Raw genomic sequence first — 24409 nt, forward strand, 5'->3', positions numbered from 1 at the left:
CCGGACGACGCTGGGCCAACTGTGCGTCGCTCTATGTGACTCCCAAACCCGGACGACGCTGGGCCAACTGTGCGTCGCTCTATGTGACTCCCAAACCCGGACGACGCTGGGCTAACTGTGCGTCGCTCTATGTGACTCCCAAACACGGCCGGATGTGATACAGCCTGGAATGGAACCAGGTACTATCTTGCACTGAGATTCAATGCCTTCGACCGACGCACCAAATCAGGAGCAACCCATCCTAGTTGTTGCTATTGAATTCCCCTCATTCTATGTTTCTAACAGAGAGCTTCATTGCTGTCACATACAGAACCGCTGCACTGTTTCCAACTCCAACAAACTGAATTTTGGCAAATGTTTGAAAATGACTTTTTATTAGCTACTTCATTAGGCCCTGTCAGACAATAGTCTTGCTATTGTTGCATGTTTTCATTAAGTCCATCCCTTATATACATGCATCATATTTTCTGTTGGTCACGGTATTTCATTTTTGGGGGGAAAAACGTACCGTTTGTTGACCGGTTAATGAGGGCTGGTTAGTCAGCAGCAGAATGTACTGACATTTACATCCATCATTTCTACCTTTAGTAGCTCTGCGTTCAGACAAACAGATTGTCTGCTCTAAATGGAGACAAACTCACACAAAAGCTCATTTAAATCCCTACAAGCCTAACTGACAGGCACATCAAACAAACAATTGAGCCAAAAATTCTTGCAAAACATTGAAGGCCCCGAAGCACAACACAGCTCAGCCTAAATCATAAACGGCACTGACGCCTCTGAGGCAGCTAGGTCAGGCAGAAGAGAGGGGGAAATTAGCAACCACTAATTTAGCACTTTCAACATCGACAATGAAAGATTAAACACCCAGTCTAAAAGCGGTGTCTCGTTGGGGCATCCAGACGGGCAACACATTCCTCAAGCGACTCTACTCCACCCTTATGAAAGAAAGCAGAAGAGCTTTTCATTTGTGAGTGTGTGAGTGAGTGAGTGAGTGAGTGAGTGTGAGTGAGTGAGTGAGTGAGTGAGTGAGTGGAGGCTAAGCATCTTATCTGTAGGCGGCACAACAACCAAGATAAGGTGATGGGCTTACAGCTTACCATTCAGATGTAGGCTTCCGTCAAATCAGCCGGGACTGACCATGCTGTTCCACAATAAATGACCTCCTTGGGATTGTCAAAGTATTGCAATGGCTCATCGTGAAGGCCATACTACAGCTTCTACTGTGTCCAAGGGTTGATGAAAAACTAGGCCAGACAAATAGAAAACATTACAAATATAAACTGCCATGATAACTATTTCTCCAGAAAAGACCTAGTTTGATCACGCCAATCAAACATCAATTCCAACTACGGAGGTAAAATGTGCTTGACGTTCATATCTCCCTACCTGACTCTAATGCACCGATCAGTAGCTAAGAGAGCAAGACCTCAGTTCCATGAGGTGACCGTCTTTCTCCCTTAGCCACAACAGCATCCTGGCAATAGACTAACTCGCACCGCTTGGGGAAAGCTCATTCTAATTTGCTAACGTAAACTCATTTTCAGGGAGGTGGACTGCAGCTGTACCTCCTCAGCTCTGAGATGTGTCTGGCTGGCTGGTTGGCTGGCTTGCACCCAGCAGGTGTTTTCGTACACTATTCTCTTGTCAAAGTTAGATCCAGCTTGACCCTGCCCCCCAAACCTCCCACTTTCCTCCGGCGCAGCTGGCTGTGCCTGTGCCTGGTATTGTTTGCTAGCTTTCAGGGTGGGGGTTTGGGCAGGACTGGAGTATGGTGTGGTAGGCTGGAGTCAGAGGATATATTGTGAAGACTGGAAGCAGAGAAGGCCTCCTTCTTCCCTTAGTAGCAACTATGTACTGCTGCAGAACAAGGTGGTGGATGACTGCGTGGGAAATTGCCTGCAACCATTTACTCCCCCACTGCTATAAGAGAAAGAGGAAGTATTTCCCTTGCCTAGTTCGCAAGCTTGGCAGAGTGGAGTTCCATTCATAGTGCTACTGGTAGTTAAACAACAGAGAACAATGTGATTCTGCTGCTGGGCAGCCTTGGTTATAGGGCCGGGACGATACCAGTATCTCAATACTCCTTAGTATCATGGCAAGGAAACAAAACGCCAAGTGGATTTACTCTATTTAGGGAAACAACCCTAATGCTGAAAACAAACGTAATTATGTTGTCTTCCAGAGTCACATGTATTTATTTTCCAGGCTATAGCACACATTTAACACATAGCAGGTTTTTAAAAAGGACCAAAGTGTTGCTTCGGGTTTTCCTTTTTGCCATGGAAAACATATTGCGATACCAATAATCATTACAGCTCTTTTACATTATCAACTAAATATTTACTGTGAATATCCAATGAATTGAGTCTGGCCTTGTTATAAGAAACACAAATGTCAATACTACCCTGACCTGTTCCAACAAAGTCCCATCTGTGTGGTGGAAAATACTGGATATTCCCTCCCCCATGCCCAGCCTCCCACTCTGACAGAAAGTCATTACAAAACAACGGCATCGATTACAATAATAAGCCACATTCTTGTCAAGGTCACCCACTCAAGCTCAGAGAGAGAGAGAGAGAGAGGCTGTGAGCAGAAATCCAGATAAGCTGTGCTGAGCCTGGAAGGATTCTGTCTTCCCGCCCTCTCTATAGTCATAAACCTTCTCACACCAAAGGGAAAAACCTGACAACAAACCAGGAAGCCGCCATCCACTGCTCAGCAGGATGAAATCCCACCCAAACACACCCCTATCATTCCAGGACTACAAAAAGGTGATTGGGATAGCCAATGTGTAGACAAGAAGCTGAAAAACATGCAGGCTTTATGGGTAATTTGCTAACGCTAGGCTTAGATTTGTTTACTCATTTGTGCATTATGCAACTATTTCATCTGCAAATAGTATGACATGATAAATCTCTAGTAGGAAATGAGTACAATCCCATAACAGAGAACTGATACAGTTGTTCGTATAGGCTACTCGCTATTTGCTAAGCATAGTCTGCTGTATTCCAGAGGTAATGTTATGAGTTCAGAAATCTCCATTGTCAAAACGCAGACCGTCACAAAATCTGCGTTTTAAACATTTTCACCTGCGTTTTATATATAAAGTCAATAGTTTTTTGCTTCAATAGAGTGATCAGGGGAGTGGAACTATAGTTTTCCTGCAACACAGTCGGCATAAAATACATACATTTTCTTCAGATGACAACAGAAGTGCAACACAAGTAAATGGGATGACAATGAAAAATCAAGCTCTTTTTTGCTAAAACGATGCATGTCCATCATATTGCTAAATGTTTATTATAGAAAGAATGCAGCCAGCTACATTTCCTAATGTTTTGCTTGAAGTTAATCTGTGATTTTATTAGAGAAAAGTAAACTACACTGAGAAAAGTACCAGAGAAAGGTAGACTACACTGAGAAAAGTACCAGAGAAAGGTAGACTACACTGAGAAAAGTACCAGAGAAAAGTAGACTACACCAGTCAGAGCGCTGTCTGCTGATAGAATGCCGTTCTACTGAAGCACAAAATGAGTCTGGTGACAGCAGAAATTACAATAAGCATTTTAGATCTGCATTTATAAAACGCATCCTTTCTTATGCGTTTAATAAAAAACAATAAAAAAAAAAAATTATTTGAAAAACGCAGAGGTCTGCATTAACACGACCCCGGTATTTATTCAAATACGAGAACCAAACCCCCAAATTGGTCACGTCATAGTTTCTCCCCCCCCCCACCCCCCATGTTATTGGAGGCTTTCACACAACACTCAAGCCTGTATGAGGTTCTTCTTTGAAGCGAAGACTAAAGGCTAAACGCCTGAAGGGTTTTGTACGGTCAAATTACAACAGTAAGCGGTTGGCCTTCAAGTCACTACTGGATGGATCCTACGAGGTAGTGAACTGCTAGAACACAATAGAAATTTTACTAGCCCGCATATTAAAACAAGGAAAACAAGTTGTTATGCAGCCTGTGAGATTACACCAGAGACCACAACCACAACACTATTTAGAGAGATGTTCTGCATTTGCCTGTTTCCTTTGTGCAGATGCTACTCTGTGGGTGGTGCGTCATCCAACCACAGGAACTACAAAACCCTATCCTTCAGTTGAGCATCGGTGCTTACAGAAGTTTGGTTGCATTTCTAGACAACGGTTAAAAATAATTTGCTTTCGAAAAGAAATCTGATAACAAAAATGTAAATCACCCATCAACCGAAATTGCAGTCCCATAACCTTACTACATTGTGATGTAAAAATACATGTATAATTCTGGAGGCTGTTTCAGGAGCCATGGCTACAGCTACAATATTATCCACAGACAATTGTTTGTCGACTGAAAAAAACAAAAAAAGCCAATGGGGTCTTCTACAGGGCAGACAGATGGGCAGATGAGCTGGGAGTGAACTACGACCTTTCATATGGGGGTTGATCCCTGTCTGCAGACAGGATAGACACACTAACAGTCCCCTGTTCTCTCACACAGACTGTATCCTGTTTCTCTGACGAACCTCTTCTGTTGGGCGTCTCACAACGGTTCTTATTGAGCCATGTCTAGGCCTCAAGCTTGATGGATGGTGATGTGCACTATACTGCAAAGAGCAGTTCCTGGGCTATGGCATTACAGGATATAGTAGAAACACACACACTGCACCAAAGGCCATAGAGCAATGGTGTCAAACTCATTCCACAATTAAGACCTGGACAACCAGATGACGTGAGTTCCTTACTAATTAGTGACCTTAAATCATAAATCAAGTACAAGGGTGGAGTGAAAACCGACATACACTCGGCACTCCGTGGAATGTGTTTGACACATGTGCCGTAGAGTAATGAGCAGAATCACAGTAGGTGGTAGTCTGCTGCAAGCATCATTCCATACTGATTAAACAGGCTACTGCCTACTACTAGTACTGTTCTACATGGAGGAGGTAGAAACATGGCGGAGGAAGGGAAGGGGCAGGTGGGTGTGAATTCATGTGCCAATAAAGCCACGCCGAATCTGACAAACCATGTCGCTCCTAAATCTAGCCTAGTGTAATCTTCCTGTCAAGGTTTTTCAGGGAGATACTATGGACTACGGTGTAACAATAAACGATAAGGGCACAGCTGTGATCCCAGACGGAGGCACCCGAAATCCCCAAGACACTTTCTTAATCAGAAGACGTGCAGAGAGACGTGTGGGTCGACCACAGCGAGCGGCCACTGGTAGGACGTGCAGAGAGATGTGTGGGTCGACCACAGCGAGCGGCCACTGGTAGGACGTGCAGAGAAACGTGTGGGTCGACCACAGCGAGCGGCCACTGGTAGGACGTGCAGAGAGACGTGTGGGTCGACCACAGCGAGCGGCCACTGGTAGGACGTGCAGAGAGACGTGTGGGTCGACCACAGCGAGCGGCCACTGGTAGGACGTGCAGAGAGACGTGTGGGTCGACCACAGCGAGCGGCCACTAATAAGGGATCACACTAAACAAATGACACCTACATGCCATTCAAATCATTAAGGAACAGTGGAGTCAGTGGGAGGTGTCAAGGAGAGAAAAATGAAGTAAATTACCCCTGAAAATACAGCTCTAACTCCCCCCTCGACAGTCCCAGAAGTCTGCACAGCCATCATAGTTTGATGACCTCGTTAGTTCCAGTGCCTAATCTGCTAATGCTCGGATAAAAAGAAAACGGGGAGGGCAGCTGCCTGCTAGTATTCCCCCCTCTACAGCTGCTGTCCACGGGCACAGCTGATACCGTCACGGCCATTGAGGTTACAGCAGGGAGCATGGTCAAACTGCATGAACCAATCTCTCAGTGAGTGAAGGGGCTGGCACCAAGTCCTTACTGGCACAAACCTGCAAAGGGAGGAGCGAGAATTCTGCCTTGAGACCTATATCAACGCTTCAACTAAAGACCGGAGTGGGTTGTGCTTCCAGTGTGCATAACAATCAACCCAATGTCTGACGTCAACAACTCCGGTTCTACTGTATTCTATCAGAACAGAGGAGGAGGAAAACAAGCAGAGGCTATTCTCAGAGGTCAACACCAAGAGCAGCTGATCTAGCAGAGAGCATGAGGATCTGTATTATCAGGTCATCTAGCAGAGAGCATGAGGATCTGTATTATCAGGTCATCTAGCAGAGAGCATGAGGATCTGTATTATCAGGTCATCTAGCAGAGAGCATGAGGATCTGTATTATCAGCTGATCTAGCAGAGAGCATGAGGATCTGTATTATCAGCTGATCTAGCAGAGAGCATGAGGATCTGTATTATCGGGTCATCTAGCAGAGAGCATGAGGATCTGTATTATCAGGTCATCTAGCAGAGAGCATGAGGATCTGTATTATCGGGTCATCTAGCAGAGAGCATGAGGATCTGTATTATCAGGTCATCTAGCAGAGAGCATGAGGATCTGTATTATCAGGTCATCTAGCAGAGAGCATGAGGATCTGTATTATCAGGTCATCTAGCAGAGAGCATGAGGGTCTGTATTATCAGGTCATCTAGCAGAGAGCATGAGGATCTGTATTATCAGGTCATCTAGCAGAGAGCATGAGGATCTGTATTATCGGGTCATCTAGCAGAGAGCATGAGGATCTGTATTATCGGGTCATCTAGCAGAGAGCATGAGGATCTGTATTATCGGGTCATCTAGCAGAGAGCATGAGGATCTGTATTATCGGGTCATCTAGCAGAGAGCATGAGGATCTGTATTATCAGGTAATCTAGCAGAGAGCATGAGGATCTGTATTATCAGGTCATCTAGCAGAGAGCATGAGGATCTGTATTATCAGGTCATCTAGCAGAGAGCATGAGGATCTGTATTATCAGGTCATCTAGCAGAGAGCATGAGGATCTGGTATTATCAGGTCATCTAGCAGAGAGCATGAGGATCTGTATTATCAGGTCATCTAGCAGAGAGCATGAGGATCTGGTATTATCGGGTCATCTAGCAGAGAGCATGAGGATCTGTATTATCGGGTCATCTAGCAGAGAGCATGAGGATCTGTATTATCGGGTCATCTAGCAGAGAGCATGAGGATCTGTATTATCGGGTCATCTAGCAGAGAGCATGAGGATCTGTATTATCGGGTCATCTAGCAGAGAGCATGAGGATCTGTATTATCGGGTCATCTAGCAGAGAGCATGAGGATCTGTATTATCGGGTCATCTAGCAGAGCGCATGAGGATCTGTATTATCAGGTCATCTAGCAGAGAGCATGAGGATCTGTATTATCAGTTCATCCTATAGGGTGTTTAACACATTCCATGACTTCTCCGCTATTAGCATTAGCTATGTTAATGTTAGGAAAATGCCATAATGATTACATTTGACCCGAGTGACTAGACTTCACAGCAGGCCGTCTCATTCTCTTAAAAGACATAAAGCTAATTGATATGATTAAATACAACTTGGTTCTCCAGATGGGAGAACATAACAGTGTGTGTGAGATCAGCATAATCCAAGGACTGAGCAAGTCCCCCGCCTCTCCAATGAACTCATTCCCTTCTAACTGCACCTTTATTGATCCAGGGGCTTTTCATCATCTCCCGGGCTCTGCAGAAAACACAGCATAGAAGCCATTTTGGGAGCGTTATGACATTAACATTTGAGTCATTAAGCAGACGCTCCAGAGTGTTATTTTCTCATACATAGGCTTTGTAAATAGAGTGTACCGTTCCTAAATAATGTGGATAAGTAAATGCTTTGTTTGTTTAGAAAAGAACGCAGTCTAGCCCAGCGGCAACACATTCTGGATGTCAGATCAAAGTTACCACACGGACCAAAGTCACTCAATTTGATCCTGCACATTGAGTTATCAGAGTACACATTCATGCATTCTCTATAATGTTGAAACTACGGCAGGTTTAATTTCTAAATCCCTTCAAATCCAGAAACACCACAGGGAATACTGAGAAACCAAAAATATGTAATTATCACAAATATCCCTGTAGTTTAATTAAAAATGGGCTGCTGCGTCTGTGTGGCAAAGATGAAAGAATTTGGAATGAGTTGGTAGAATCCATTCCTATCGGGTCCTGGATCAGGATCCAGATCTTATGGTCAGGTTGGGGCTGGAAGAAAAAGGCATCAAGGGGAGATTGAGCAAAGAGATAAGAGTGTTTTGACAAGGAGTCTTTTCATGTCCATAACAGACAGTGTAAAGACAGCTTATTCAAGGGTACTCCACCGCAGTCTCCACTGAGCACATCAGCATTCATCAGAGAGCTCATCAGAGAGCTCTTCATTGGCTGGGTGACTGACGCATGTGGTACTATCGTCTGAAGAAAATAGCAGTGAGGAGGGAAAAAAAATCTAACCTTGTCCTTCCTGAGAACATCAAATCCACCTGCACACAACCACGGTTAGATGAGGAGTAAGCAAGATATATGTTTTATATATTTAATCTTTATTTAACTAGGCAAGTCAGTTAACAAATTCTTATTTTCAATGACGGCCTACCCCGACCAAACACGGACGACGCTGGGACAATTATGCGCTGCCATATGGGACTCCCAATCACAGACGGTTGTGATACAGCCTGAACTCGAACCAGATGCAGTACCCTAGACCGCTGTCCCACTTGATGAGCTACATTTTTCACTGATGGCATTTAGTGCTTTTCAAGTGGTAACTCATTCATAAATATTAAATGTAATTCATACAGAGATCAAGAATCTAGATCACAGGAGGTTGGTGACACCTTCATTTGGGAGGACGGGCTCTATGTAATGGCTCGAGCGGAATAAGTAGAATGGTATACCGTGTGTTTAATGCCATTCCATTCGCTCTGTTCTGGCCATTTATTATGAGCCGTCCTCCCCTCAGCAGCCTCCTGTGATCTAGGTACGATATGCTGAGGATGTCTTCTGAAAAGCAGACCCGCAAAAGGGTTTCTTCTCACCTCAACTGTAAAGAAATACCATTACTTACAATTTTTCCACTGGCTGCTTTATAGAATCTGCTAATGTAAATGTATCATGAAGTTTAGTATGAGATGTCAATGTCGCTTGACTAGCACTTATGAATAAAGATATATTTAAATAATAACGGCTCCCTTTAATAGTTTCCTCAAACTGTTTGCCTTTCACAGAAAGACAAACATCAAATTGTACGCTGACAGAAACGAGACCACGATTCAGCTGGGCTGTGTAAACATGCTATGGCTCGTGTACGGCAATAAATATCTTGAAACTTAGCGTGCACTCCAAACTCTGTGTTTGACTAGGTTGTTTACAGTCTACGGTGAGTTTATACATCCTCCCTGTCGGTCCCTCGTAACTATATGAGTATTATGAGGCATCTATAGGCTACTTCTCTTGACATGCCTTGTTCTAATGCATTCAGCCAATTTGGCCATGATGGCAGTGTGTGTGCCAATTGAATAGATGTAAATGTCATGTAAACACCAACTGACTGGTGGACTGTGCCAAAGCCAATGGCTCCATGTCGCAGGGCTTAGAACAACTTGGCAGCAACCAGTGCTGAACGGAAATAGATTTCAACAGGACTGGGACGTTAATGCTCCAATAACAATCTAATCTGGGAGCATTTGATTTGGGTGAGGATTTAGTGATTCTGTGGTGATGAGGCCTTTGTCCAAAGACCAGGATAGTATGCCCCCCCCCCCTCACACACAAGGTCTCTCCATGTTCTTCAACAACAGCTCTACTGTGCTACTCTGAAGACAAGCCTTGTAGCCATGACTACTGTGCAGCTCAGAGCTCAATCAAGCCTGTTCTCCGTCAAAAGAGCTCCCAAGACGATCTCCAATCAAATTAATTCCTTTAAACCAATAAGCAGAGGCTTTAAAAAAGGGAGAGCCTTCGTAGTAAGATCATTGTACCATCTGATAAAAAAGCTAAAAACTTTTTGGGGGGTGGTGGGCTCGTTGCACAGATCACACATTTACAAAACAGGCAACTGGAAACAGAACATAACGATTCAATTGTATAACAGTGTAATCTCTTCCATTTCATACTAGCAGGCCAGTGGGTTAATGTTATTACAGTTGGAACAGAGTGGGGGATGGGGTGGTAGCTCAGGTTTCCAATATGAGCAGCAACAGTTACAGTCTCTCAGAATAAAAATCCCATACTGTGCACTGTGCGAGCTTCCCACAAATAATCATGAGTGTTAGACATTGCTCCCCAAGGACGGCCATGTTCCCTCTTTCATTTCTATCAGCAGCATCATCCCCTTTTGAAAGCCTTTTTAGGGTGAATTAGAAAGGCGCCGTATTCTAAGAGATGAGTGGAGAGAGAAGGGGCTGGTAATAATCCCAAAGCCCTTGTGGTCTACGTGGATTAGAATGGTAAAGAAAATCCTTTCATCTCAGATCCGCACTTCCCAGCTCCCTCGCTCACACACACACACACACACACACACACACACACACACACGTTTTATTGACACATACACACCAGATGGAGAAATGTGTTGTTTTGTGAAATGATCTTCTGTAAAGAAAACAAGTCATTTTTGCCTTGTTTAAATAGATGGCAGATGATTACATTGTGTTTAGAACGATAGTTAATCTACTAGACTGAAGACAACCTGATATAAAAGACTTGCTCTATGGACTAACCTTGTTGTGGAGGCGTTTTCACAGGACCGACTCATGGTCATAACAGCACATTATATGGGCGTTATCTGCAACTGAGAAACCAGAGGAAGGAGCAGGTGGGACAAACCAAAGTCTCCCTGACAAAGTCTAGGCCTAGACTATATCGCAACAATGGACCTACAATTCTTTAGGGTTACTACCGAAAAACATAAGTAACCACAATTCCCACAAATTGATAATCCTACATTATGACAGATTATCTACAGTCAAAACATTGACTGTTAAATGTTCTGCATGGTGTAATGAAATGCCCACGACCATCACTTGTTGGTCTGCGGTTTGTTTGTTATCTCATTTTAGAGAGACATATTTCATCTGAGTGTGATTTCTGAGAAGACATTCTTCAAACAATTACAGAAGTGCTGCTTGAGGTGAGTGACTTCTCTACAGGTGTCCGCATGCTTCCCAGCAGAATCATTTCAGAAGAGTTTGTGCATATATTATGACTACATTTTGTGATGTTAGTTTTGGACTTCTGTGAGTTGTTTTTTTGTGGGGGGCACACAGCATTTTTTCTGGAGGCAAGCCGAAGTCTACGCCCCTTCGTCCGTGATTGGTCAACGAGAAACGACTCGTTTTCATGCACAGTTTTTCTTCATTGAGAAATACTGCATCAAACATCTTAGATGTAAAATTGTGTGATTAAGATCTCCTCTGCAAAAACTTCAAAATGAATGAGAGATTTCTTAGATTTCTTACATTAATTCTGACTATTTTAACATTTTTGGGATGCTGTGTGCCCCCCACAAAAAAACAACTCACGCATTTTCACTTTTGGATGAATAGCATGCCCAGAGTGAACTGCCTCCTACTCTGTGCCAGATGCTAAACAAATTCTTATTTTCAATGACGGCTTAGGAACAGTGGGTTAACTGCCTGTTCAAGGGCAGAACGACAGATTTGTACCTTGTCAGCTCGGGTGTTTGAACTTGCAACCTTCCGGTTACTAGTCCAATGCTCTAACCACTAGGCTACCCTGCCGCCACTAATATTATTATTAGTATTGGATAGAAACTACTGAAGTTTCTAAAACTGTTTGAATGATGTCTGTGAGTATAACAGAACTCATATGGCAGGCGAAAACCTGAGAAAAATCCAACCAGGAAGTGGGACATCTGAGGTTTGTAGTTTTTCAAAGCTTGGCCTACCGAATACGCATTGAGATACGGATGAGGTTGCACTTCCTAGGGTTTCCATGTACCGGCAGAATAGACCAGTGGCGTCTGGTAAGACAAGGGGCGGTGGTCTATGTATTTTTCTAAATAACAGCTGGTGCACAATACCTAAGGAAGTCTCGAGCCATTGCTCGCCCGAGGTAGAGTTACTCATGAAAAGCTGCAGACCACATTACCTACAGAGAGAGTTTGTCTATATTCTTTGTAGCTGTTTACATACCACCACAGTCAGACACTGGCACCAAGATAGCATTGAATGAGCTGTATTCCGCCATAATCAAACAAGAAAACGCTCACCCAGAGGCGGCGCTCATAGTAGCTGGGGACTTTAATGCAGGTGAAACATAAATCAGTTTTACCTAATTTCTATCAACATGTTAAATGTGCAACCAGAGCAAAAACAATTCTAGACCACCTACAAGGAAAAATTAAAGCAGGAAGCACCAGTGACTAGATCAATAAAAAAGTGGTCAGATGAAGCAGATGCTAAGCTACAGGACTGTTTTGCTGGCAGACTGGAATATGTTACAGGATTCCTCCAATGGCATTGAGGAGTACACCACATCTGTCATTGGCGTCATCAATAAGTGCATCGATGACATCATCCCCACAGTGACCGTACGTACATACCCAATCCAAAAACCATGGATTAGAGGCAGCATCCGCACTGAGCTAAAGGTTAGAGCTACCGCTTTCAAGGAGCGGGACTCGGAAGCTTATAAGAAATCCCACTATGCCTCTCCGATGAACCATCAAACAAGCAATGCATCAATACAGGACAAAGATCGAGTCGTACTACACCGGCTCTGACGCGCATCGGGTGTGGCAGGGCCTGCAAACCATTACAGACTACAAAGGGAAGCGCAGCCAAGAGCTGCCCAGTGACACGAGCCTACCATACGAGCTAAATAACTTATATGCTCGCTTCGAGGCAAATAACACTGAAACATGCATGAGAGCACCAGCTGTACCGGAAGACTGTGTGGTCACACTCTCCGTAGCCGATGTGAGTAAGACCTTTAGACAGGTCAACATTCACAGGGACGCAGGGCCAGACGGATTACCAGGATGTGTACTGCAAACATGCGCTGACTAACTAGCAAGTGTCTTCACAGAAATTTTCAACCTCTCCCTGTCCGAGTCTGTAACACCAACATGTTTCAAGCAGACCACCATGGTGCCTGTGCCCAAGAACACTAAGGTAACCTGCCTGAATGACTACAGACCCGTAGCACTCACGTCTGTAGCCATGAAGTGCTTTGAAAGGCTGGTCATGGCTCACAACACCATCATCCGGGAAACCCTAGATTCACTCCAATTTGCATACCACCCCAACAGATCCAGAGATAATGCAGTCTATATTGCACTCCACACTGCCCTTTTCCACCTGGACAAAAGGAACACCTATGTGAGAATGCTGTGCATTGACTACAGCTCAGCATTCAACACCATTGTGCCCTCAAAGCTGATCAATAAGCTAAGGACCCTGGGATTAAACACCTCCCTCTGCAACTGGATCCTGGACTTCCTGGCGGGCCACCCCCAGGTGGTAAGGGTAGGTAACCACACATCCGTCACGCTGATCCTCAACACAGGGGCCCCTCAGGGGTGCGTGCTCAGCCCCCTCCTGTACTCCCTGTTCACTCATGATTGCACGGCCAGGCACGACTCCAACACCATCATTACATTGCCGATGACAACAGTGGTAGGCATGGTCACCAACAACAACGAGACAGCCTATAGGGAGTTCAGAGACCTGGCCATGTGGTGCCAGTACAACAACCTCTCCCTCAACGTGATCAAGACAAAGGAGATGATTGTGGACTACAGGAAAAAGAGGACAGAGCACACCCCCCATTCTCATCGACGGGCTGTAGTGGAGCAGGTTGAGAGCTTCAAGATCCTTGGTGTCCACATCACCAACAAACTAACATGGTCCAAGCACACCATGGCAGTTGTGAAGAGGGCACGACAACGCCTATTCCCCTCAGGAGACTTAAAAGATTTGGCATGGGTCCTCAGATCCTCAAAAGGTTCTACAGCTGCACCATCGAGAACGTTCTGACTGATTGCATCACTGCCTGGTATGGCAACTGCTTGGCCTCTGACCATAAGGCACTACAGAGGGTAGTGTCTACGGTCCAGTACATCACTGGGGCTAAGCTTCCTGCCATCCAGGACCTCTATACCAGGCGGTGTCAGAGGAAGGCTCTAAAAATTGTCAAAGTCTCCAGCCACCCTAGTCATAGACTGTTCTACCTGCTACCACACGGCAAGCGGTACCGGAGCACGAAGTCTAGGTCCAAGAGGCTTCTAAACAGCTTCTACCCCAAAGCCATAAGACTCCTGAACATCTAGTCAAATGGCTACCCAGACGATTCACATTGCCTGCCTGCCCGCCCCTGACTCTGTACCGGCACCCCCCTGTATATATTGTTATTTTTTTACTACTCCTCTAATTACTTGTTACTTTTATCCGTTACTTTTATCCGAAACTGAACTGTTGGTTAGGAGCTCGTAAGTAAGCATTTCACTGTAAGGTCTACCTACACCTGTTGTATTCGGCGCATGAGACTAATACAATTTGATTTGAAACACGGGTTTATTTGGCATTTCAAAAAGCCCACAGTGACCAACATGTCTAGTAACAATTACACCGACAAAGTATTTTAGAGGATTATGCAGATATAGTCTACAAGGCCTCGATGAAAACAATAATGTGGCTAGGCATTGTGGTTGGAGTTAAATAGGGTTTGAGTAATGTGATGGAGTAGTGGTTTAACATAGAAGAAATTGTGGTTGGAGCATGAAGAGTCTGGTGATAAATGACAGCAAGAGAGAGAGGGTCTTCCAAATGCCTACTCATGGTCTGTTTCTAACACAGAACAAGCCTTTATTCCATAGAATTCCAAGGTCAACTAACCTAACCTGAATATATTGACGAACTTTCACTAGTTGTGAAAAGATCAGTGTTTTTTCCTGAAGAAACACTTCCATATGATTTTCCCTATTTGTTTCACATAAAGTATTATTTGCACATTATTTTGTCGTTTTTTTTAATTAGCTCCACCAAATGGTGAATGCTAACGTTAGCTATTTTGCTAAACCACATCTAAAATTGTACTTGATCGTCCCTAGTTGGACATGTTTAAAATGTATAGAGCCGGAACCAGCCCAGCCAGACTGAACCCATTTGCCCAGAAATGTAACCCACCTTGCTGACATAAACAGTTCTTCAGCAATTTCCTGAAGGTAACAGTAGGACAGTACACTGCAAGTGTACTTTAATTAGTATGTTTGAAAAAGCCTTTGGGATAACAAGGCAAACAGTCTCAGTTACAGGGCTAAGTCCATGTTGCAAATATGGAGAATGTCTCGGTCTTTCTCCTATGTTGGTTCACCGGTATTTCAATGTGAAAACAGAATGGTGTATATTGGTAAGAGAGCGTTGCTAAGGTACAGTTGCTAAGGTACAGAGGCCCAATGGCAAGAGGAAAAGAAAGGCATTAGGCTAGACTTCACAGCTACCCTTATTGTATTGAGCAGCTGGCATTAACCATGCAGAGTCTAGTTTTTAAATGATGGTAGTGATTTCAGTACCAGGGTGAAATGTGAAGTCCTGACACCTTGCTACCCTGGTTCTTATGAAGCAATGAGACACAGGTTTTGGAATATTCCTAAGAGTGCAGGGTAGAATGGAGCCTCAGTCACCAACAAAATACCAAAGCCTCTCTTTCAAGATGAGCGCAGAACTGGATATTTTGCCTACCTTTATGAAGATAATCCTATTTGTAACCAGACTCTTTCAATCTGCAGTAAAATTACTCGCTACAAGGGAAAGGAATGGGGAACGACTCCTCAGGTTGAACAACAGGCTGACCTGTAAACTCCCACTTGCATTTCAAGCCTATAAAAGTAGCTTGAGAAACAGGGTGAAAAATAGAAATGAATGCCAGTGTTTCATTCTGACTCACTCGATTTAACTGACTAATTAGGCTAACCACACGAGCAAATAGCAGGCATGCTTTGGCCACTGGACACAGCACACCCATTAGAATGCAGTATACAGTACAGTATGCAGCATACAGCGGAGGAGCAGATCCCAGCCAGTCTCAACGAATGCTTAGGATGAGCATTCAATTGACGCAGGAGGCTTTAAGTGGAAATAAGATTTCCAAGGGATTAGGGTATTTTTCAATTAGTGGCCAACATAGGGGCTTTTTTTTTTAAACAACAAGCAGAAACTTGGGTGATTTCCAATGTACTATGTAAGTTCTGAACCAAACCAGGCTAAAACTAGCCCTGTAAATTGGCTGTTCAAAGGCAATCCTCTGGTTTATCCATAATGAACCCCTCAGAGTAGAAGTAGAAACCTCTAAAATCATTATTTTTTTCTAACGCGAAGTGGGAAGGCAAAACGACAAGATTACTAATGGCAGCCGCAGGTTCGCAGCACACAGACATCAATCTCTCTTTTATCTCCCTGTCTTCTAGAAGCTGCCTCTAGTCCTCCTCCTCCTCTCCCACTGCACTTCTGTGCAAAGAACTTTCCTCCATAAAGAGGAACTCAATGGGGGGTTTCACATTCCTACGTTGAAAGCCCTAGCTAAACCTTTTTTGAAGAGAGTTGCCTCACCAACAACTACAGTATGCACAAATCTACATTTCTTTCAAGCTGAAAATAGTTTTTCCATGAGTAGTCGAGTCATGAATGTCTCCTTGTGGAGGAAGCTTGTCCAACAGTGAGTGGTTTCATAATGCAGTTAACACTTTGAACAAAATGACAAAGTGCTAAATGAGTTAAGGCCTGGGGAAGACACTTTCATGTATAGTACAGCCTAGGTCTAAATTATTGACACACCACAGAATGCACTAAGCCAAACCCTTTGAAAACAGGCAACAATCCTGAAACACACAGTACAACAAGAGTGACTCTGTAACAGACACTGTGCCAGCTTTCGCTCACAGGGCAGAACATTCCAGGCCAGAGGAAAGCCACGTCTGCTCCTCCCCACTGTGTGGGTTTTGTTCTGCTAATCAGACCAAATGCCTCGAGGATTCAAGAACCCTGGAACTGTGTCGGTCTTAATAGAGCAGCCCTTCCAGCCAGCCTCTCCCTGTCATTCCACCAGCCCCATGCAGCTGAAGCTGAGCAGACAAACCATTCAATGTGTAGGGGGTTAAAGACTTTATCCATTCATAACCTAACGTAGCTGGCGTAAAAGAAACACCATCCGGTTATTGGCAACTCCGCTAGTGGTGATCCATTCATAAGGCTGTCCTCCCCTCCCCCTTCCTTAACCCCAGTTGCGCCCCCCCCCCCCCCATTTCCCTCACTCCTCTACCCATCATGTGCCCTCTTCCCTCATAACAGCAGAGCCCTTTTTCCTTGTGTAGCTGGCGTATGAATAGATGGATGGTTTATTACTAGACCGCTGACCCAACTCCACATCCTCCCCACCCCTAAGCAGAGAAAATACATCGACTCCAGACCATCAAAATCAAAAATCTTGGCCTTCTCCCCCCTCTCGTGTTCTTTGTTTGTTTGTTTCCCTCTGTCCCCCCACCCCCGGCTTTCCTGCTACTCCCGCATTGATAGGCGAAATGAGGCGCGTTGGAAATTTGCTGGCTGACAATGGAAGACAGCTGCTCTCACTGCATAAGTCTTTCATGAGCTGAATTAGCAGCGCGGGTTAGCCTCTCTCCCTTCCCCCCACATGTTTCCCTGACAGCACACTGATCCAGACACACGCACATGCCTAGCCTTGTACAAAGCTTGGGAGACAGAGGAGGGCGGAGAGAGACAAAACATGAAAGGGCTTTGTTTCTCAGAACTGTGATCACTTTTGCAGGACGAGCCAAAGATGTTCTGCGACCTTGAAGCCATCCTCCCCATACATTTTCTATGAGGATATTGCTGCTAGGTGTACACAGAGAAAGCTCATGTTTTAACTAGAGGTCGGCCGATTATGATTTTTCAACGCCGATACCGATTATTGGAGGACCAAAAAAAGGCGATACCGACTAATCTGCCGATTGTTTTAAATATATATATTTGTAATGAAGACAATTACAACAATACTGAATGAACACTTATTTTTAACTTAATATAATACATAAATAAACTCAATTTAGTTTAAAATAAATTATGAAACATGTTCAATTTGGTTTAAATCATGCAAAAACACAGTGTTGGAGAAGAAAGTAAAAGTGCAATATGTGCCATGTAAGAAAGCTAACGTTTATGTTCATTGCTCAGAACATGAGAACATATGAAAGCTGGTGGTTCCTTTTAACATGAGTCAGACTGCTGTATCAAATCATAGACTTAATAAGAATATAATAAACAAACAGAAATACGAGCCTTAGGTCATTAATATGGTCAAATCCGGAAATTCATAAACTATCATTTCGAAAACAAAACGTTTAATTCTTTCAGTGAAATACGGAACGGTTCCATATATTACCGAACGGGCGGCAACCCTAAGTCTAAATATTGCTGTTACATTGCACAACCTTCAATGTTATGTCATAATAATGTACACTTCTGGCAAATTTGTAAGGAAGAAATGGTCTTCACACAGTTCGCAATGAGCCAGGCGGCCCAAACTGCTGCATATACCCTGACTGTCACTTCTCTTGCGTTCTGTGCAAGCACTATATATATATCCCTAGTTAAAATAAATTCATGTTAGCAGGCAATATTAACTAAATACGCAGGTTAAAAAAACCCGCATTGATTATATGGACAGGACAAGCTAGATAAACTAGTAATATCATCAACCATGTGTAGTTAACTAGTGATTGTTAAGATTTATCTTAAAAAACAAATCAGTTTAATGCTAGCTAGCAATTTACCTTGGCTCCTTGCTGCACTCGTGTAACAGGTGGTCAGCCTGCCACGCAGTCTCCTTGTGGAGTGCAATGTAATCGGCGTCCAAAAATGCCGATTACCGATTGTTATGAAAACTTGAAAATCGGCCCAAATTAAAATCAGCCATTCCGATTAATCGGTCGACCTCTAGTTTTAACACAAATAGCCTATGGTACATGAGGGCATTCAAAGACTTCCTCAGCAACTCAAACCATATGAACACAGATCAATTCACAGGCTCATTCACGATTATTATAAGCCTACTCGTCCATTTCCTTTGCTATACATTAATCTAATCTACAATCTAGCCTCTGAGGTGGTACCCAGTTTATCGCTCATTAGGAAAGAAAATAACTGTATGCTTCTGTTAGATATCAGAACATCATGATGAAAAAATCTAATAAAATGTGAAATGATCACAATGGACATTGATAGTGACATTATTTCAGCATGAAGGCTCAGGCTACAGTGCTGCCATTCCCAGAAAAGTATCCTTGTTATCCCAATAGAGGAGGAACAAAATAGCATGTGGCCTCCCAGCACGGTGCAGCGAGGTTTATAGGCTCCTCCACAAGCTTTGTCAAAGTCAACATTTTATTGCGACACCTTCAGGAGCAAATTAAAAACAGGCACATCCCCCTATTGACAAAGACCCCATATGTTACAAAAACAATTTAAAAAGTAGGTTACAGAACAGGCACAGGCCGACAGTTATCCATTTTCAAAAGATCCATGATTAAAATGGTTACCATGATTAGGCCAACAGTGGTTCACTTAAATAGACTGCTCCAAACCGTTCTTGGTTATGAGCAACAGCAAATAGAAGGCAGAACGTACGGAAGGCCTAACACATCTCAACTCTTCTTTAAGACAATGGTGTTGTCTTTCAGAAATACATCGTAGTCCTTGTGATGACGGTGAGAGTTTGTTTTATTCCATGTAAACCTAGCTGGAAGTAAACGTCTTCTCTTGTGTACAAAAGCAGATCTTTCAGTGCTCTCAGGAGCCTTCAGAACGGAACAAGAGGGCACAAATCAAGCCCGTGCTTCTCCAGGTCAAGGAGCCTGCTAAATGTCTACAGAGACAGTTTATGACCAGCGAGGACTGGGTTCCAATATTAAATATTTCCACACAAGGGTCTCTCAAGGCTCTTGACAAGGATTTCCTGGAACAGTGTCCGACAGCACTATAAACTCAGTGGGCCGCAGCTTTCCCATTCCCTGACGAGGCCTCTGGTCTGACCGTGGGGGATGGGGAGGAACCTTGTTCCTGAGGCAAAACCAGCTCTGGGAATGGCTCTGCTACAACTAGAGTCACTGTTCTGGCGTGGCTTTAATCCCAGCCACAGTAAAGTGACATTGGACACCAGGAATACGACAACCAGACAAAAAATAGCCCTGAGCTAAAAGCTCCTTTTGTAATGGTACATTGAGGCCACCGCACAAACATTTGGTGAGACGTTCTTGGCAGTAATGTAAATTCTCACACCTGTACCCTTTTGGAAAAGGACTAGAGAGAACTGTGCTAGCTGACAGCAAACTGAACCATTTTTGCAAATTGCTGGTTAAATATAGACATCTTGAGGGTAGACATTTGTGACCGACTGTTAATGAATCATTCACGCCATCTAGTCTACAGAACAAAGAAACGCATTTGTATAGGAGGGACTTTCTAAGCGGGTGACTGTAAAGAGAGAGCCAAAGGCTAAGTGGTGGCTATACAGCAGAATATGCCTTGACAGGATTTCACCCGCTTGCTTGCGGAGTAGGAATCAGTATTTCCCACTTCATCGTGTTGCCTCATCCCCCTACGACAATAGCAACCCCAGATAACAAGGCTTTCTTAAGTGGGGAAAGTTGGAAAGGAAACAAGACCCACTTACCGAAGCAAACTCCTTACTTATACTGCAGAGGAGCCAAAAGCAACACTAACACACATTCCAGGTTCAAGGCTGCTTTTTGCTGGCATGCCAAAAATGAATCTAGCTTAATATTGATGTGAATAGATTATGGCAATATCTGCAGCAACTGACAGCCTAAAGATTGTGACAAATGTTTGGGTTTTTTCCTCAGTATTATGAATGCTTGTCTGATCTCAATTTATATAAAACACTGAAAGGAAACATGTTTATGCTTCCCAACAGTTTGAGAAATTCAGAAAAGCCTAGACAAAAGGCCTTTAACAGCTTGCCTGCACATGCTTTGAGGAAACAAAGAGGATAATGAATGTGTCCTTTTCATAAAGAGACAAAAGGGAAACACATTAAACACTGAATTCAACCGTAAACTCAGGCAAACTCTAGCCTAAATGTTTCTGGATCTGAGAGAAACAGGATAGCTCAACCAAAAAGTTGTCAGAGATCAGCTTACCCGATCCTTATCTCCTTTAACACCATTAAGGGGTCAAAAGTTAACTGACCTAGCCTCAATAATCCAAGGCTATAGCTTTTTCTAAATAGGTGGGCAAAGTAGATTTGCCGTCACTAACCCTCCCTTGTATTGTGTTTAGCCTCACAGCCTTTTACGTTGTTGTGGAGACAGAGGCTAATGACAGATGTGGGAAACAATTAGTGTGGAGTGTTTTTACTGGAGTAGAGAGGGGGGGCTCCCTGTGGGAGAGTTTCTAACAGGAAGAGGCAGCACTACAGGAATCACAGCAGCACTGACTGACTGAGTCCGCTGCTGCAAAATGCCTCCCTTCATCTGTTTCTCACACACACACGTATCTAAACACACATGCAGGTTCTCTCAACAGTAGGTTGTCAAATCAACTGAAAATAGACATGTAGGGCCAACAAGCTTTGTTTTCAATGAAATTGAAGCCGGGCAACGTTGGAGACCAACCGCAGGCAAAGAGCTAAGGAGAGCCAGGGGATGGAGTGTCTTTTTTCACTTTCCACATTGGATTTTCTATTATGCTAATGAATTATACCACAGACAGATGGCTTTCAGAATCCTAGTGAACAGAATAACACCTTGAGGAATGACAAATCAAGGTTGCTAATACCAGGAAAAGCAATTCAAGCATGGATAGTTACCACCAAGGCAAAGAAAATACCACTGATTCAACATAGACAAACTATGATACACATTTCCAAGCATTAGGATATTCAATCATTCTTGCCTTCAAAGCATTTAACAAGATAACAATTTCATCGTGCGATTCCCATTACCTACAGAGGCCTCTCACGAACGACAGCCTGAATGGGAGCTCTTCATTTGCTGCAATCACATGGAACATACAAGTCTGCTGATCAAGAGGAATCACTTCTCCGCACTCGCTTGAGGCGACAACAAAGCACTGCGCTGCACGCCTCTTCATCGGTTGGTTTCTCTGCTCTGAAATTAGGGCAAAAAAAAAAATCTGCCTCTGTGCGCTCCACAGGGCGAAGTATAGTCATTTAACATTTGACTCATGAGTAGACTTAGGCTGCATTTCATAATGCTCAGTTTGAACCCAGACTGATATTGGTGAGGAAGCAGCTGAAAAGGAACACGTCGAGGCTAGACGCTGAAAGGAATGCTTCGTCATAGTGCTAGGGCCAAAACATGATTGAGGCCCTCCCGAATGGCGCAGCGGTCTAAAAGGACTGGATCGCAGTGCTGAGGCGCCACTACAGCATCGGGTTCAATCCCAGGCTGTGTCACAGCCGGCCATGGCCAGAAGCCCCATAGGGCCGCTCATTATTGGGTTTGGCCGGGGGGGGGGGGGGGGATTTCCTTGGCTCAGTTTACTCTAGCGGTTGCAAGCTGACTTCGGACGGTGTTTCCTCGGACACATAGGTGCGTTTGGCTTCTGGATTAAGCGAGCAGTGTCAAGAAGTAGTGCAGCTTGGCAGGTCATGTTTCGCAGGACACATGGCTCTCGACCTTCTCCTCTCCCGAGTCCATTGGGGAATTGCAGCGGCGATGAGACAAGATCGTAACTACCAATTGGATATCACAAAATTGGGAAGAAAAGGGTGGTACAATATCTATAAAAAGCATAACTGATTGAAATGAACAGGTCGACATGGAGTAGATTTCGTCTACATTTCATAATGCTTTGTTCAACAGTTCAAAAGGAACACGTCTAGGCTAGACGACTAACAGCTGAAAAGAAAGCACCGTCATGGTGCTTGGGCTGAAACAATGTGTCTTCATGGCAAGGTGCCTCAGCAGGACCAAGCAAGTTAACATTCCTGGTAGGATTTGGCTGAACAGATTGGGGAAATACAGTTTATCTCCAATCCCTGCTTGCTGTGTCGCCTTGTTTATCCACGCAAAAATGTCAAATGGGAAAATAGCAAGTTCTGTGTTTAGGACTACACATCAAGTCCCTTGTTGGAAACGGGGCTAACCAGCATATATGAACAGGTATGGCCTACCCTCGTCTACGCAATTAACACTCCCCTCAAAACCAGTCATCCCTCCCTCCTCATTCAGAGTCCTCAAAGCCTTGGTGTTATTTAAAAGGAATGAGCTGTAACACAATAGCAACAGTAAGTCAGAGGCAAGAAAGGGAAATAAAGCTAGTTCTCATGAGAACCCTTTCTCCCCTAACTGCACATCAGCGACTACACAGTGGTGGCCAGGCTCATTCACTCTCAAGCACAGACCCTTTTTTCCTTCTTCCTCTTTTGAACTGACATTGCTAATGTAATTTTCCATAAGAGCTGCTCCATTCGTCAAGGCCAGCATCACGTCGAGGCAGCTGACGAACGCCTGGCTCCTCCAGGCTTGTATAATGAGTGAGCGAGAGAGAGAGCGAGTGGGGGGGGGGGCAGTGCTATAGTTGAGGGAGCAGAGATGATTTATTCCAGAAACAAGAGCCAATGCTTTAGGAGCTCTGTCCTAAGATGGAGACAGTGCGGCTAAAGTCACACACTCAGAGGATAAGAGCATGAGTTAGTAAGTCATCATTACATTTTTTTTTAAATAATGTATTTGAGATGATGAATAACAAATCACACCCAGTTACTGTCAAACGTCTAGAAGGAAGAAAACTTGCCGTCACGTACAACACCTTTATTAAGCTACAGCTCAGAACCTCTAACAAGATACTAACTGGGAAACATCTGGATGACTTAACACGCTATTCAAATATCTTATTGACTTGTATTATACATACTGTTCACAGTTTGGCCAAATGTGACTTGAACTCTGGAACACCCATGGCATGGAGATGAGACATGTTGGACAACATTGATAAAGATTAGGTTAATTTTAGCATCATAGGAAATAGCATATTTTTGGGGCGGCAGGTAGCTTAGTGGTTAGAGCGTTGGGCCAGTAACCGAAAGGTTTCTGGATTGAATCCCCGAGCTGACAAGGTAAAAATCTGTTGTTCTGCCCCTGAACAAGGCAGTTAACCCACTGTTCCCAGGTAGGCCGTCATTGTAAATAAGAATTTGTTCTTAACTGACCTAGTTAAATAAAAAGGTAAAATATTTTAAAAATGTCAGTATACATTGTATTCATCATTAACGTGGTCTAGACGTCCATTGTATTGAGGCCTCAGTTTAAACGTAGGCCTTTAGCTTACGAATCTAGAACGTGGCATGGGACAACTTCCATCGGGTCTCAAGGAATCCGATATGAATTCAGTGAAACACTATCGGCAACCGTTTTCTGGAGACCCTGATGAGTCTAAGAACCCAGTCAGTGCTGAGTCTGACCCTTTGTTCAAGGTCCATGCCGAGCTCATTGGGTTGCCCGAGTACTTTCTGATTGCTAAGCCTTTTGTCCTTAGATTTCCTTCC

General features: G+C 43.9%; 1 protein-coding gene across 3 annotated transcripts in view; it reads right to left on the reverse strand.

Annotated features, from left to right (window-relative positions):
• The window catches only part of LOC110506202 (zinc finger protein 609-like), a 95998-nt gene that overhangs the window by 46378 nt on the left and 25211 nt on the right, over positions 1-24409 (reverse strand). The gene's annotated exons all lie outside the window — the stretch shown is intronic.

This window comes from Oncorhynchus mykiss, chromosome 6, assembly GCF_013265735.2.
Source record: "Oncorhynchus mykiss isolate Arlee chromosome 6, USDA_OmykA_1.1, whole genome shotgun sequence".
Taxonomy (NCBI): domain Eukaryota; kingdom Metazoa; phylum Chordata; class Actinopteri; order Salmoniformes; family Salmonidae; genus Oncorhynchus; species Oncorhynchus mykiss.